General features: G+C 47.5%; 3 non-coding genes and 1 pseudogene across 3 annotated transcripts; all 4 read right to left on the reverse strand.

Annotated features, from left to right (window-relative positions):
- Positions 1-389: 389 nt before the first annotated feature.
- LOC115803930 (small nucleolar RNA SNORD116) lies at positions 390-471 on the reverse strand (annotated as a pseudogene).
- Positions 472-5,534: 5,063 nt separating this feature from the next.
- On the reverse strand, positions 5,535-5,626 carry LOC115803967 (small nucleolar RNA SNORD116). Its single transcript, XR_004024771.1, has one exon. It is a non-coding gene; the product is annotated as a small nucleolar RNA SNORD116 (small nucleolar RNA).
- Positions 5,627-8,407: 2,781 nt separating this feature from the next.
- Positions 8,408-8,499, reverse strand: LOC115803980 (small nucleolar RNA SNORD116). The gene has a single exon (XR_004024784.1). It is a non-coding gene; the product is annotated as a small nucleolar RNA SNORD116 (small nucleolar RNA).
- A 2,410-nt stretch (positions 8,500-10,909) lies between these two features.
- Positions 10,910-11,001, reverse strand: LOC115803977 (small nucleolar RNA SNORD116). The gene has a single exon (XR_004024781.1). It is a non-coding gene; the product is annotated as a small nucleolar RNA SNORD116 (small nucleolar RNA).
- Positions 11,002-12,568: the final 1,567 nt, after the last annotated feature.

The raw sequence follows: 12,568 nt of genomic DNA on the forward strand, positions 1-12,568 counted from the left end.
CACTTAATGTAGAAATGAAGAATAAAAACCCATGAAACCTGTGATCTCTTTGAGTTTTGACCATCAACTGCCCTAAAGAGACTGTTACTCAGAAGATTCCAGCAGCTCAGACAAACATGTATAAGCATAAACATACCCACATTTTCCACACTCATGTGCTGGTTCTCTAGAGTCTGTTTACTAAGTATGTAAATAATGCTGCCAGGTGAGCACTCAGAGAGTTTCACTATTATCCCAACACTGTAGAAGTACAGACCTCTGCCTAATTCAGTTTATCGAACACATGCACATTGGTGAGCTTTCATATACAACAGTTCCTGTTGGTACCTCACAGCTGAACAAACTCAACACTCCCTCCACATATTTTGCACAGGGCGGGTATCTGTGCTGGACCTCAGTTTCCCAGAACTGATTAGGTCACTCATTTTGTTCAGATTTTCTGAGATCAATAATTACAGTCATCATCGATCCAATGACATTATTAAAAGGGTTACTTTGAGGCTCAGTTAAGCAACAGACCAAGCACTCAGGAGTTCATCACCCATGGACTCATTGACTTATCATATTCAGTCATGGAGGCCATATATCACATATACTTCCCAAGGCTCCAAGGCTGACTAGCATAGTCAAAGACTTACTGTTATTGAAATATTACATTACCCCTATGAGAAATGTCAGTATTTCCAGGACAAAATGCTTACCAGTTTGAGAATGGACCTTAAGGATGGAAAGGCAGACTTATTCTGAATCCTGTCCTTTATGTCACCTCTCTTTCATATGAAACACAGTACTTGATCCATGCTGCATGTAGGAATAAAATAAAATGTGGAAAGATGAGAAGGAAATGTGTCCATTGGTCTGCCAGGCACAAGATGGTAGAGTTCACAAATGTACCCCTACATTAAATAATGTATTTCTCTCCTGAAATATTTCTGATGTTATTCCAATAATATTAATTGTGTTAATCTCTACCCTCCAGCAGAGCAAATATTGTTCAGTATTTTCTGCCACCAGATAATCAGATGTTTATAGACAATTATAAAATTTACTTCCTATAATTTATGCAACCAGGTTAACTTTCAAATACCATAGTCACTATTGGGAATACTTCTTGATCAACTGAACTCCCTCCATTTTTTGCCTAGTATAGTCCCTTGTGCTGGACCTCAACTCACAGAAGTAATTTTGTCAGTCATTTCATTCAGACTCCTCTGAGATCCATTTCTGAAGTCATCATCAATACAGGTACATTTGTAGAAGAACATTAAACGTGAGATATGTGGCAGAGCCTGAGCACTCAGGATTCCAACACCCTCAGACACAATGACGCACAGTTTTAAATCACAGAGACCAATCATCACAGTCAATGACCTAGTCTCACAGTTGACTAGCTTGGCCAGAGTTTTACTTATCACTGGAATGTTACAATGCTCTAACGTCAGTATTCTCAGGACAAAATACTTACCAGTGTGAGAATTCCCACTGGGCTGTGAGGTTTGGATGGCAGATTTAGTCATGATATTCTCCATCATTTCACTTCTCAAGGTGAAAAAAATTAGTTATTTCATAAAAAAACAAGTGCTGATTCTAAGTTGAACTACAAAAATAGAGCAAAAGTGAGCAAAGATTTGTAACCCATTCACTGATCAGTTGGCCTAGGAGTCCCTACACTGCAGGTATTCTCATTTAGTTAGCCTCGAAGATGTCTAGGAGAGAGAAACTCTTTCTGTACCTAAAAAGGCTAAAAGCTGGGTGACAAAGGTCAGGTCATCCCATGTTATTGAGCAGGCTTAATTAAGAGGAACTATTCATTTCTGTATGCTGGAGTCTCCCTTACCCCAGTGAGAGCCTTAGGTAACCCAGTCTAGAAAAAACCTTCCAACACCTTATACAGGACTAGTAGGAGCTATGTGAATGTCCAGCAAAACCAAACAAACCAAGGGATCAAAACAGCACCAAATCAGCTCTGACAATCAGACTGCAATGGAAACCACACCCTAGAAAAATGTGATAAGACATTGAAATAAACCAACACAGAGATCATGGAACTAAAATAAAAATTTAAATAGAAATCAGGTATCCTAATACAATATGAAAAACTGCCCAATAGAGATGCAAATAGACATTATCATACAAAGTGAAGTAAGTCAGAAAGAGAAAGACAAATACAGTATGATATCACTTATACATAGAATCTAAATTATGGCACAAATGAACCTATCTACAAAACAGAAACAGACTCATAGACATAGAGAACAGACTTGTGGTTGCCAAGGGGGATGGGAGGAGAAAGAAGGATGGACTGTGAGTTTGGGGTTTGTAGACACAAACAATTAATTACATTTAGAATGGATAAACAACAAGGTCCTAATATATGGCACGGGGAACTATATACAATATGCTGTGATAAACCATAATGGAAAAGAATATAAAAAAAGAATGTGTATGTGTGTATAACAGAGTCACTTTGCTGTACAGCAGAGATAGTTACAACATTGTTTATCAACTATACTTCAATTTAAAAAAACCCTGCCTGGGCTTCCCTGGTGGCACAGTGGTTGAGAGTCTGCCTGTTGATGCAGGGGACACAGGTTCGTGCCCCGGTCCGGGAAGATCCCACATGCCGCAGAGCGGCTGGGCCCGTGAGCCATGGCTGCTGAGCCTGCACTTCCGGAGCTTGTGCTCCGCAATGGGAGAGGCCACAACAGTGAGAGGCCCATGTACCACACACAAAAAAATGATAAATAAAAATAAAAATAAATAAAAATAAAAAAACCCTGCCTAATAGGAATGAAAAAATCACAGTATACAAGAAAAATAATCATGAACAGAATGTGACCAGAAAATCAATGAAGGAAACAAAAGCTTAAAAATGCAGTTATAGAAAAAATATTAAAATATTGATGAAAAAATTTTACAGTGTAAATAAAAAATACCTTAAAATAAAAAAGAAAATAATCTCCAGTAAATAATATGAAATGTAAATAAACAAATAACTGAAATACAAATTAACCTATATAATAAATATGAAAATCTCACCAGATAGGTTCACTATTAGAGCTGACAAAACAGGAAAAATATTAAGAGAAATTAGTGTGGATCAATAGATTAAAATCATTTTAAAACCAGAAAATAAAATCTAAGAAACAAATCCTAATAACAATCTGAGTGATTAAAAAGAAAAGATTGCTAGATATTAAATAACTCATTAAAAAAGAATACTAATCAACTAAAGGTTAAAAATACAGAAGTTGTAGGACAAACATATAAAAGCATGAATTCAGAATTTAAAAAATTCTACAGTTAAAACACTGTAATCAAAAAGGTAGCTGGAAATAAAATGTAAAACTAAAAAGTTCAATTATATAATAACATTTCAGGAAAATATGAAAGCAAAAAATGAAAGAAGGTGTACCTGACACAGCACTGAGAAATATTTAGCTGTAGTTTATTAATTTAAAAAATATCTAGGGACTTCCCAAGCAGTCCAGTGGTAAAGACATTGCCTTCCAATGCAGGGGGTGGGGGTTCGATCCCTGGTTAGGGACATAGGATCCCACATGCCTCGTGGCCAAGAAAAATAAAAAATAAACAGAAGCAATATTGTAACAAATTTAATAAAGACTTTAAAAACGGTCCATATTAAAAAAAAAGAGGAAAAACAAAAGACTATGACAATGACATTATAAGGACAAATAAATAACAAAATAAGGTCAAAAAAGACACTATCCCCTGTGAACACACAGGGTCTATTAAAATTCTTGATGGAAACCATTTGAAAATGTAAAATGTAGTCTCTGAAAAAAACAAACAAAACAACACTGTCTGAAGAAAATGGCAACTTTATCACAATATAACATATATAATAAAAGTTCAATGAAAAAACTGGCCAATGACAAAAGATGAATATTTACTATAAGAAATAATCATGATTAACAAAGCTAGAATAAATTAGTTTGCTGGGACACATTACAAAAAGAATGGAAAAACTGTAAGGATATAAGATAAAAAGTCAACAAACCACTTGGACCTGGCTCACTTAGCTAGGTAAGGAGGACTAACGAGCACAGTTCCATATGAAATTAAAGCCAAGCCAGAGTCTCTTCATTTGGACAACATGGACAGCTAATGGCATAGGAGCCATTCCGATGCCCAAAGTTGTGGGACAAAACCCTTGCAGCAACTGGGTAACTTGCCGTGGTGCTTTGCACTTTCACACTCTGGTTCTGTCAGTGCCATGACCTCGGAGAAACCATGAGACCCAGCTCCTCCACAGCCGCACAAAGAGAGAACCGAGACAACAGCATGGATTCTTGAAATGGCATGACTTCTCTGGCCTGAGACCAGGAATGCCAGAGAACACAGGCTCGCCGCACCAGTGGGTGGCAGGACGAAATGCCCCCCGTATCACACATCCTCTCCTGCCCTTAAACCTACTGTAGCCTTTCCTTGGCAGCCGACTCCCTTGTTTCTGCATGGAGGCACCCAATAACATCCGGGAAGAGTTATAAACCTCAGGGAATGCTATGCAGGCTGGGTATAGAAAAGACATTGGGCTGTCTTGAGGAACACTCTCACATCTTCAACACAGGGGGACCATGGCAAAAAGGGGACAAAATACCCCCAGCCTCCAAATCGGGCCCCATGAGAAGACACCATACTATGCCATGAAGGCAAACATTTGACGGCACAGGGACCAGTCATGAAGCAAATCGACAAAGGAGAGGCAAAGGGTGGGATGATCCACAAAATTGCACCCGTATTTCTTCCTTACATGTGCCTCCAATGCGCCTGAGAGCATCACAAAGGAATGGCCTATGTCCACTGTCGATCAACACACCCACCAGTAAACCTGTGGGATTAGCCAACTATCTCACGTGTATTTCCCGTTCGCCTTGCTTTCTCTCTGGGCCAGGATCCAAACACCACACGGCAAAGTGCCAGAGCCACCCCTCGCCACAGGTTGATTTCACCGGGAATTGCCTAAGGCATTTTTGAGCCCCTCCACAAACAAGAAACAAGAGGGATACAACCCAAGGAGGAGCCATCAGCTTGGCCCAACTCCCAGAGACACTGGCCCACTTGATTTCCCCCGATCATCAGGAGAAACTTTAACTGCATCCAGTCGCCCAAGCAGAACATGACAAAGAAGCCTGGCATAGGCCAGGACTCCTTCTCTGACCCTGAGCATACAGACTTCTGTTTCTTTGAGGGCACAAGGCAACGACCAGGGGGTGGGGGAGGCCTGTAGAACTCAATTGCAGGTGACAGGCCCACCAATGGCTCACACTTCCTCTCCTTCCTGCATGCTGAACCACGGTAGAGGACAGCAGTCATGGCTAGACAAAGGCGCCCAGAGACGGCATGCTATCCCTAGCCTTCCCACTTGGATGGGCATCCCAGGCTCCTTTCCCAACGGCTCTTCTCCCCACAAGAAGACCACCACCCTCAAATTGAACAACGAGGCTATGGACACCCATGTCAGCAAATGCAATGTGAACTTTTCCCTACTTTCCTTTTGGGAGCCACGTGCTGGACCTCAGTTCCAATGAGGAGACAGTAGGGATTTCTCACTCATTTTGTTCAGATTTCCAAGGAATGCATCTGTGGGAGTCATCATCGATCCAGGCACATGCTCAAACGCTGAACATGGAAAGTTGTAGCCTCCACCATGGGACGGCCAGCGAGCTCAATCATGTCAGCATTCGGGAGTGGCCAGAGCAAAGCCATGGGGCAGGTAGTGCAACCAAGTCTCAGGGCGTCAAAGCTGGTGTTCCCCAGGAAAAGACCAGAGGTGAGGGTGTAGCCCCAGTGCACAAGTTCCCGTGGCCAAACATCTAGGTTTCAGCAAAGAAGTGCTGCTTACCGCCACAAGGGTTAAACCAGGATCCTTACAGACTGCACGCCAACACCCCTCCAAGACTCCTACACCACACCTTGCCTTTCTGCATCGTCCTCACTTCGCCGGGTATCACGGATTATATGGAGGGCTCCAGGCTGCTGCTGGCATTCATTCCCTGGCATTCCACCCAGCTCGGGGTGAGAGAACACACGTATGCTTGAGGATGGTGCACAGGCACACCGAGGGAAAGGGCGATACCACCCAGGGATGTGCATTCTATCTCGCCTAAACATTTCATTTGCTGCCCATCTTGTCTGTGTATCAGCAGCCAAATGTGAATGCATCGGGATGTGGACGCCTGCAGAGCATGCAGCCATCAGGACAAAGAGCGCCACTGTCCAACAACCCCCTCCTCTCGGGCCCTGCAATTCCTCTCCTGAGCTCTCCTCTCTCCGACACAGGAAAAGGATGTCATCCTGAACACCAGAGACACCCTCAGGGGAACTGGGCTCCCTCAGCCTAAGAGCCACTGCCCTCTAGGGAAACACACCTGCTCTAGGAACATACACTTCTGCACAACTGACTCGCCATCAAGTGGAAACAGGGTCCCTGTGATCTTCCACAAGGTAATGGCCATGACCGAAAGTGATGACCTCCATCAAAAGGGGTTCCTCAGGCCTCAGGACAAAGGGCACTGAGGCACCGCTGGACTGAACAAGGGTGAACAGCAGCAGGCATGCTTCCTGGTCTCCAGCCAAGCCAGAGGACCTTCACTTGGACCACACAGAGAGCAAATGGCATCAGAGCCAATTTGATGTCCAAAGGTGCAGCAAAAGGCCTTTGCAGCACCTGGGTAACTTGCCATGGCGCCTTGTACTTTCACAATTTGGGCCCGTCAGTGCCATGTCCTCAGAGATACCATGAGACCAGGTCCTTCAGAACCAACGTGTCACCCAGAGTCGTACAACAAGAGAACTCAGCCAACATCCTGGACCCTTGAACAGCCATGACTTCTCTGACCTGAGGCCAGGCATGCCGGAGACCACAGGTTCACTGCACCAGTGGGTGGCAGGATAAAATGATCCCTGCACTCCTCATCCTCTCCTGCCCTTAAACCTGTAGCCTTTCCTTGGCAGCCGACTCCCTTGTTTCTGCATGGTTGTGCTCAATGACCTCCGGGAAGAGCTCCAATCCTCAGGGAACGCTATGTGGGCTGGGTATAGAAACGATGCTGGGCTGTCCTGAGGAACACCTTCATATCTTCAACACAGGTGGAACGTGGCCAGACAGGGACAAAACACCCCACGGCCTCCAAATCAGCACCCATGAGAAGAAACCATACTGTGCTGGGAAGGCAACCACTCGCTGGCACAGGGACCTGCCATGAAGCAAATCAACAAAGGAGAGGAAAAGGGTGGGGTGGTCCACGAACATGCACCCTTAATCCTTTTCTACACATGCCTCCAAATGTGCTGGAAGGCATCCCAAAGGAGTTCCAGGAACCCTATGGCCACCGTCAATCTATCTACCTCCAGTAAAACTTGCAGGCTTAGCCAGCCTTTGCACGTGTGTTTCCCGCTCACCTTGCCTTTCTCTCTCTGCCAGTATCGAAATATCTCACCGCAAGGTTCCAGAGCCACCCCTCACCAGAGAAGCTTGATTTTCCTGGTAATTACCTAAGGCATTTTCCAGCCCCTCCACACGTAACACACAAGAGGGACACAACTTGAGGAGGAACCATCAGCTTGGTCCAAGTCCGGGACAGTGGCCCATTTTTTAAAAAAATTATTTATTTATTTATTTTGGCTGCATTGGGTCTTTGTTCTGTGTGAGGGCTTTCTATAGTTGTGGCAAGTGGGGGCTACTCTTCACTGTGGTAAGCAGACTTGTCATTGCAGCAGCTTCTCTTGTTGTGGAGCATGGGCTCTAGGTGCACGGCTTCAGTAGTTGTAGCATGTGGTCTCAGTAGTTGTGGCTCGCGGGCTCTAGAGTGTAGGCTCAGTAGTTGTGATGCATGACTTAGTTGCTCTGAAGCATGTGGGATCTTCCCGGACAAGGGATCGAACCGGTATACCCTGCATTGGCCAGCAGGTTCTTAACCCCTGCACCACCAGGGAAGCCCAACAGGGCTTTACTATCCCCGATCAGCAGGAGAAACCGAAACTGCATCCCATCTCCCAAGGAGCCTGGCGTAGGCCAGGACTCCTGCTCTGACCCTGAGCACAGAGACTTCTGCTTCCTTGAGGGCACAAGGCAACGACCAGGGGGCGGGAGAGGCATGTAGAACTCAATGGCAGGCCATAGTACCGCCAATGGCTCATGCTTCCTCTCCCCCGAGAAGGCTGAACTGTGGCAGAGAACAGCAGTCCTGGCTAGACTCAGGTGCTCAGAGATGGCACGCTGTCCCTAGCCTTCCCATGTGGAAGGGAATCCCAGGCTCCTTCCCAATGGCTCTTTCCCCACAAGAAGCCTGCCACCCTCAAACTGAACAAAGTTGCTGCAGCTGCCCACGGTAGCAAATGTAACATGAACCTCTCCTTATTTTTCCTTTGGGAGCCATGTGCTGGACTTCAGTTTCAATGAGGAGACTGTAGGGATTGCCCACTCATTTTGTTCAGATTTCCAAGGAATGAATTTATGGGAGTCATCATCGATCGAAGCACCTGCTCAAAGCCTGGACGTGCAAAGTTGCAGCCTCCACCACCGGCGGCCAGCGAGCTCAATCATGTCCACAGTCAGGATTGGACAGAGCCGAGCCACGGGGCAGGAAGTGCAGCCACATTGCAGGACATTGGAGCTCGGTGCCATGGGAAAAGCCCAGAAGGTGAGAGTGTAGTCCCAGTGCACAAGTCCCCATGGTGAAACATCTAGGTTTCGGCAAAGAAGTTTCACTTACTGCCACAAGGTTTCCACCAGGAAGCCCAAGGACTTCACGCCAACACCCCTCCGAGACTCCTTCACCTTGCCTCGCCTCGCCTTGCCACACTGTCCTCACTTCACTGGGTATCATGGACTATCCAGAAGGCCCCACGCTGCTGCTGCCATTCATTAACTAGCACTCCACCTGGCTCGGGGTGAGAGAACACACGCACGGTTGAGGATGGTGCATGGGTGCACAGAGGGACAGAGCGTACCACCCAGTGATGTGTGCTCTATCTTGCCTCAACATTTCATTTGCTGCCCAGCTTGTCTGTGTGCCCGCAGCCAAACGTGAATGCGTCATGGGGCAGATTGCTTCAGAGCACGTGGCCATCAGCAAAAAGAGCACCACTGTCCATCAACCTCCTGGTACAGGCCCTGCAATTCCCCTCCTGAGCGACCTCCCCACAGACACAGCATAAGGATGTCATCCTGAACTGCTGAGACACCCTCAGGGGAACTGGGGCCCCACCACCTTACAGTCACTGCCAACCAGGGGAACACACTTGCTCTTGGCACATACGCTTCCTCACATTGCACTCTCCTTCAAGGGGAAATGTGGTCGCTGCAATCTTCCACAAGGGAAGGGCCCTTGGCTGAATTTGATGACCTCCATTAAAAGTGGCTCAAAGGGATCCGTGACAAAGGGCACCTGAGGAACCCCTGGACTGACAAGGGGGACTCACCAGCAGGCATGCTTCCTGGCCTCCAGCCAAGCCAGAGGCCCTTCCCTTGTACCACACGCAAAGCTAATGGCACCGGAGCAATTCCAATGCTCAAAATTGAGTGTCAAACACTTGCAGCAACTGGGTAACTGACCGCAGCACCATGCACTTTTGGACTCTAGGCCCATCAGTGACCTTGGAATAAGCGTGAGACCCTGGACCTCCAAAACCAATGTGTCACCCACAGTTGCACAATGAGAGAACCCAGCCATGAGCCAGGACCCTTGAACCGACATGACTTCTCTGGCCTGAGGCCAGGCACGCTGGAGACCATAGGGTTGCCGCACCAGCGAGTGGCAGGACAAACTAACACCTGCACCACACATCCTCTCCTGCCCTTAAACCTGTAGCCTTTCCTTGGCCGCCGATTCCCTTGTTTTGTGCATGGTTGCACCAAATGACCTCCAGGAAGAGCTCCAAACCTCAGAGAATGCTATGTGGGCCGGGCATAGAAATGATGCTGGGCTCTCCTGAGGAACACCTTCATATCTTCAACACATGGGGGAACGTGGAAAGACACGGACAAAACACCCCACGGCCTCCAAATCGGCCCCCATGAGAAGACACAATACTGTGCCGCGAAGGCAAGCATTCGCTGGAACAGTGACCTGCCATGGAGCAAATCAACAAAGGAGAGGAAAAGGGGGAATTGTCCATGAACATGTACCCGTAATCCTTTCCTACACGTGTCTGCAAATATGCCTGAAGGCATCCCAAGGAGTTCTGGGAACCCAAAGGCCACCATCAATCTATCCACCCATGAGTAAACCTGTGGGTTTAGCCAACACTCTCACGTGTATTTCCCACTCGCCTTGCCTTTCTCTCTCCACCAGGATCCAAATGCCTCACAGCAAGTTGCCAGACCACCCCTAACCAAAGAAGCTTGATTTCCCAGGGAATTGCCTAAGGCATTTTCCAGCCCCTCTACACACAACACACAAGCGGGACACAACCCGAGGAGGAGCCAAGGGCTTGGCCAGACTCTGGGGAACAGTGGCCCATTTGATTTCTCCCCACCATCAGAAGAAACCTAAACTGCATCCTGTCTCCAAAGCAGAACATGACACAGAAACCAGGCCTAGGACAGGACTGTTTCCTTGAGGGCATGAGGCAATGACCAGAGGGCAGGGGAGGCCTATAGAACTCAATGGCAGGCCAGAGATCCACCAATGGCTCACACTTCCACACCCACCCGCAGGCTGAACCACAGAAGGGGACAGGAGACCTGGCTAGACTCAGGGGTCCAGAGCCATCAAGCCGTCCCCAGCATTCCCACGTGGATGGGCATCCCTTGTTCCTTTCCAAATGGCTCTTTCCTCATGAGGAGGCCACCACCCTCAATGTGAACAACATGGTTGCAGATGCCCAAGGTCGCAAATGCAGCGTGAACCTCTCTGTAATTTTCTTTTGGGAGCCACGTGCTGGACCTCAGTTCCAATGAGGAGACAGTAGAGATTGTGCACTCATTTTGTTCAGATTTCCAGGGAATGCATTTATGGGAGTCATCATTGATCTAAGCACCTGCTCAAAGGCTGGATGTGCAAAGTTGCAGCCTCCACCGTGGGAGGGCCAGTGAGCTCAATCATGTCAGCAGTCAGGAGCGGCCAGAGCCAAGCCATGGGGCAGGAAGTGCACCCAAGTGTCGGGGCATTGGAGCTTGGGTGCTGCTGGAAGAGCCAAGAAGGTGACGGTGTAGTCTCGGTGCACAAGTACCTGTGGCCAAAAATCTACGTTTCTGCAAAGAAGTTCTGCTTACTGCCACAAGGTTTCCATAAGGAACCTCAAGGACTTCACGTCAACAGCCCTCCGAGACTCCTTCACTTTGCATCACCTTGCCACACTGTCTTCACTTCACTGGGTATCACGGACTATACAGAGGGTGCCATGCTGCTGCTGGCATTCATTCCCTGGCACTCCACCTGGCTTGGGGTGAAAGAACACATGCACTTTTGAGGATGGTGCACGGGTGCACAGAGGGAAAGGGCGATACCACCCAGCGATGTGCACTCTTTCTCGCCTCAACATTAAATTTGCTGCCCATCTTGCCTGTGTGTACACAGCCAATCATGAATGCATCGTGGTGCAGACACATTCAGAATGTGCGGCCATTAGCACAATGAGTGCTGCCATCCATTAACCCCCTGGTACGGTGCTGCAATTCCCCTCGTGAGTGACCTCCACACCGACACAGCAAAAGGATGTCATCCTGAACGCCCCAGAAAACCTCAGGGGAAATGGGATCCCTCAGTCTAAGAGCCACTGCCCTCCAAGAGAACAAACCCGCTCTTGGCATATAGGTTTTCACTTAATGGACTCACCCTCAATGGGAAATGTCGGCCCTGAGATATTCCACAAGGGAACGGCCTTGAGCCTAATGTGATGACCTCCATTAAAAGCGGCTCTTAGTGACCCATGACAAAGGGCACCTAAGGAACCCCTGGACTGACCAAGGGGGACTCAAGAGCAAGCATAGTTCCAGCCCTCCTGACAAGCCAGAGGAGCTTCCCTTGGACAACAGGCAAAGCTAATGGCATAGGAGCCATTCAGAGGCCCAAATTACCAGGGCAAACCCTTGCAGCAACTGAGTAAGTTGCTGTGGTGCCTTGCACTTTCACACTCTGGACCCGTCAGTGACAAGACCTTGGAGAAGATGTGAGAACCAGGTCCTCCAGAAGCAACAGGTCACACACAGGTGTGAAATGAGAGAACCAGCCAACAGCCTGGACACTTGAACCTGCATAACTTGTCTGGCGTGAGGCCAGCCACACTGGAGAAAAAAGGCTCACAGCACAAGCGGGCAGCTGGACAAAATGACCCCGACACCACACACCATTTCCTGCCCATAAAACTGTAGACTTTCCTTGGCAGCCGACTCCCTTGTTTCCACATGGTTGCGCCCACTAACCTCCGGGAAGAGCTAAATACCTAATGGAATGCTATGTGGTCTGGGTATAGGAATGATGCTGGGCTGACCTGAGAAACACCTTCACACCTTCAACACAGGGGGAACGTGGATAGACAGGGACAAAACAACCCACGGCCTCCAAATCGACCCCCATGAGAAGACAACATACTGTGCCAG

The sequence above is a fragment of the Delphinapterus leucas genome, chromosome 2 (genome assembly GCF_059928025.1).
Source record: "Delphinapterus leucas isolate spDelLeu-1000000601 "Yukka" chromosome 2, BTC_Dleu_Yukka2, whole genome shotgun sequence".
Classification (NCBI taxonomy): domain Eukaryota; kingdom Metazoa; phylum Chordata; class Mammalia; order Artiodactyla; family Monodontidae; genus Delphinapterus; species Delphinapterus leucas.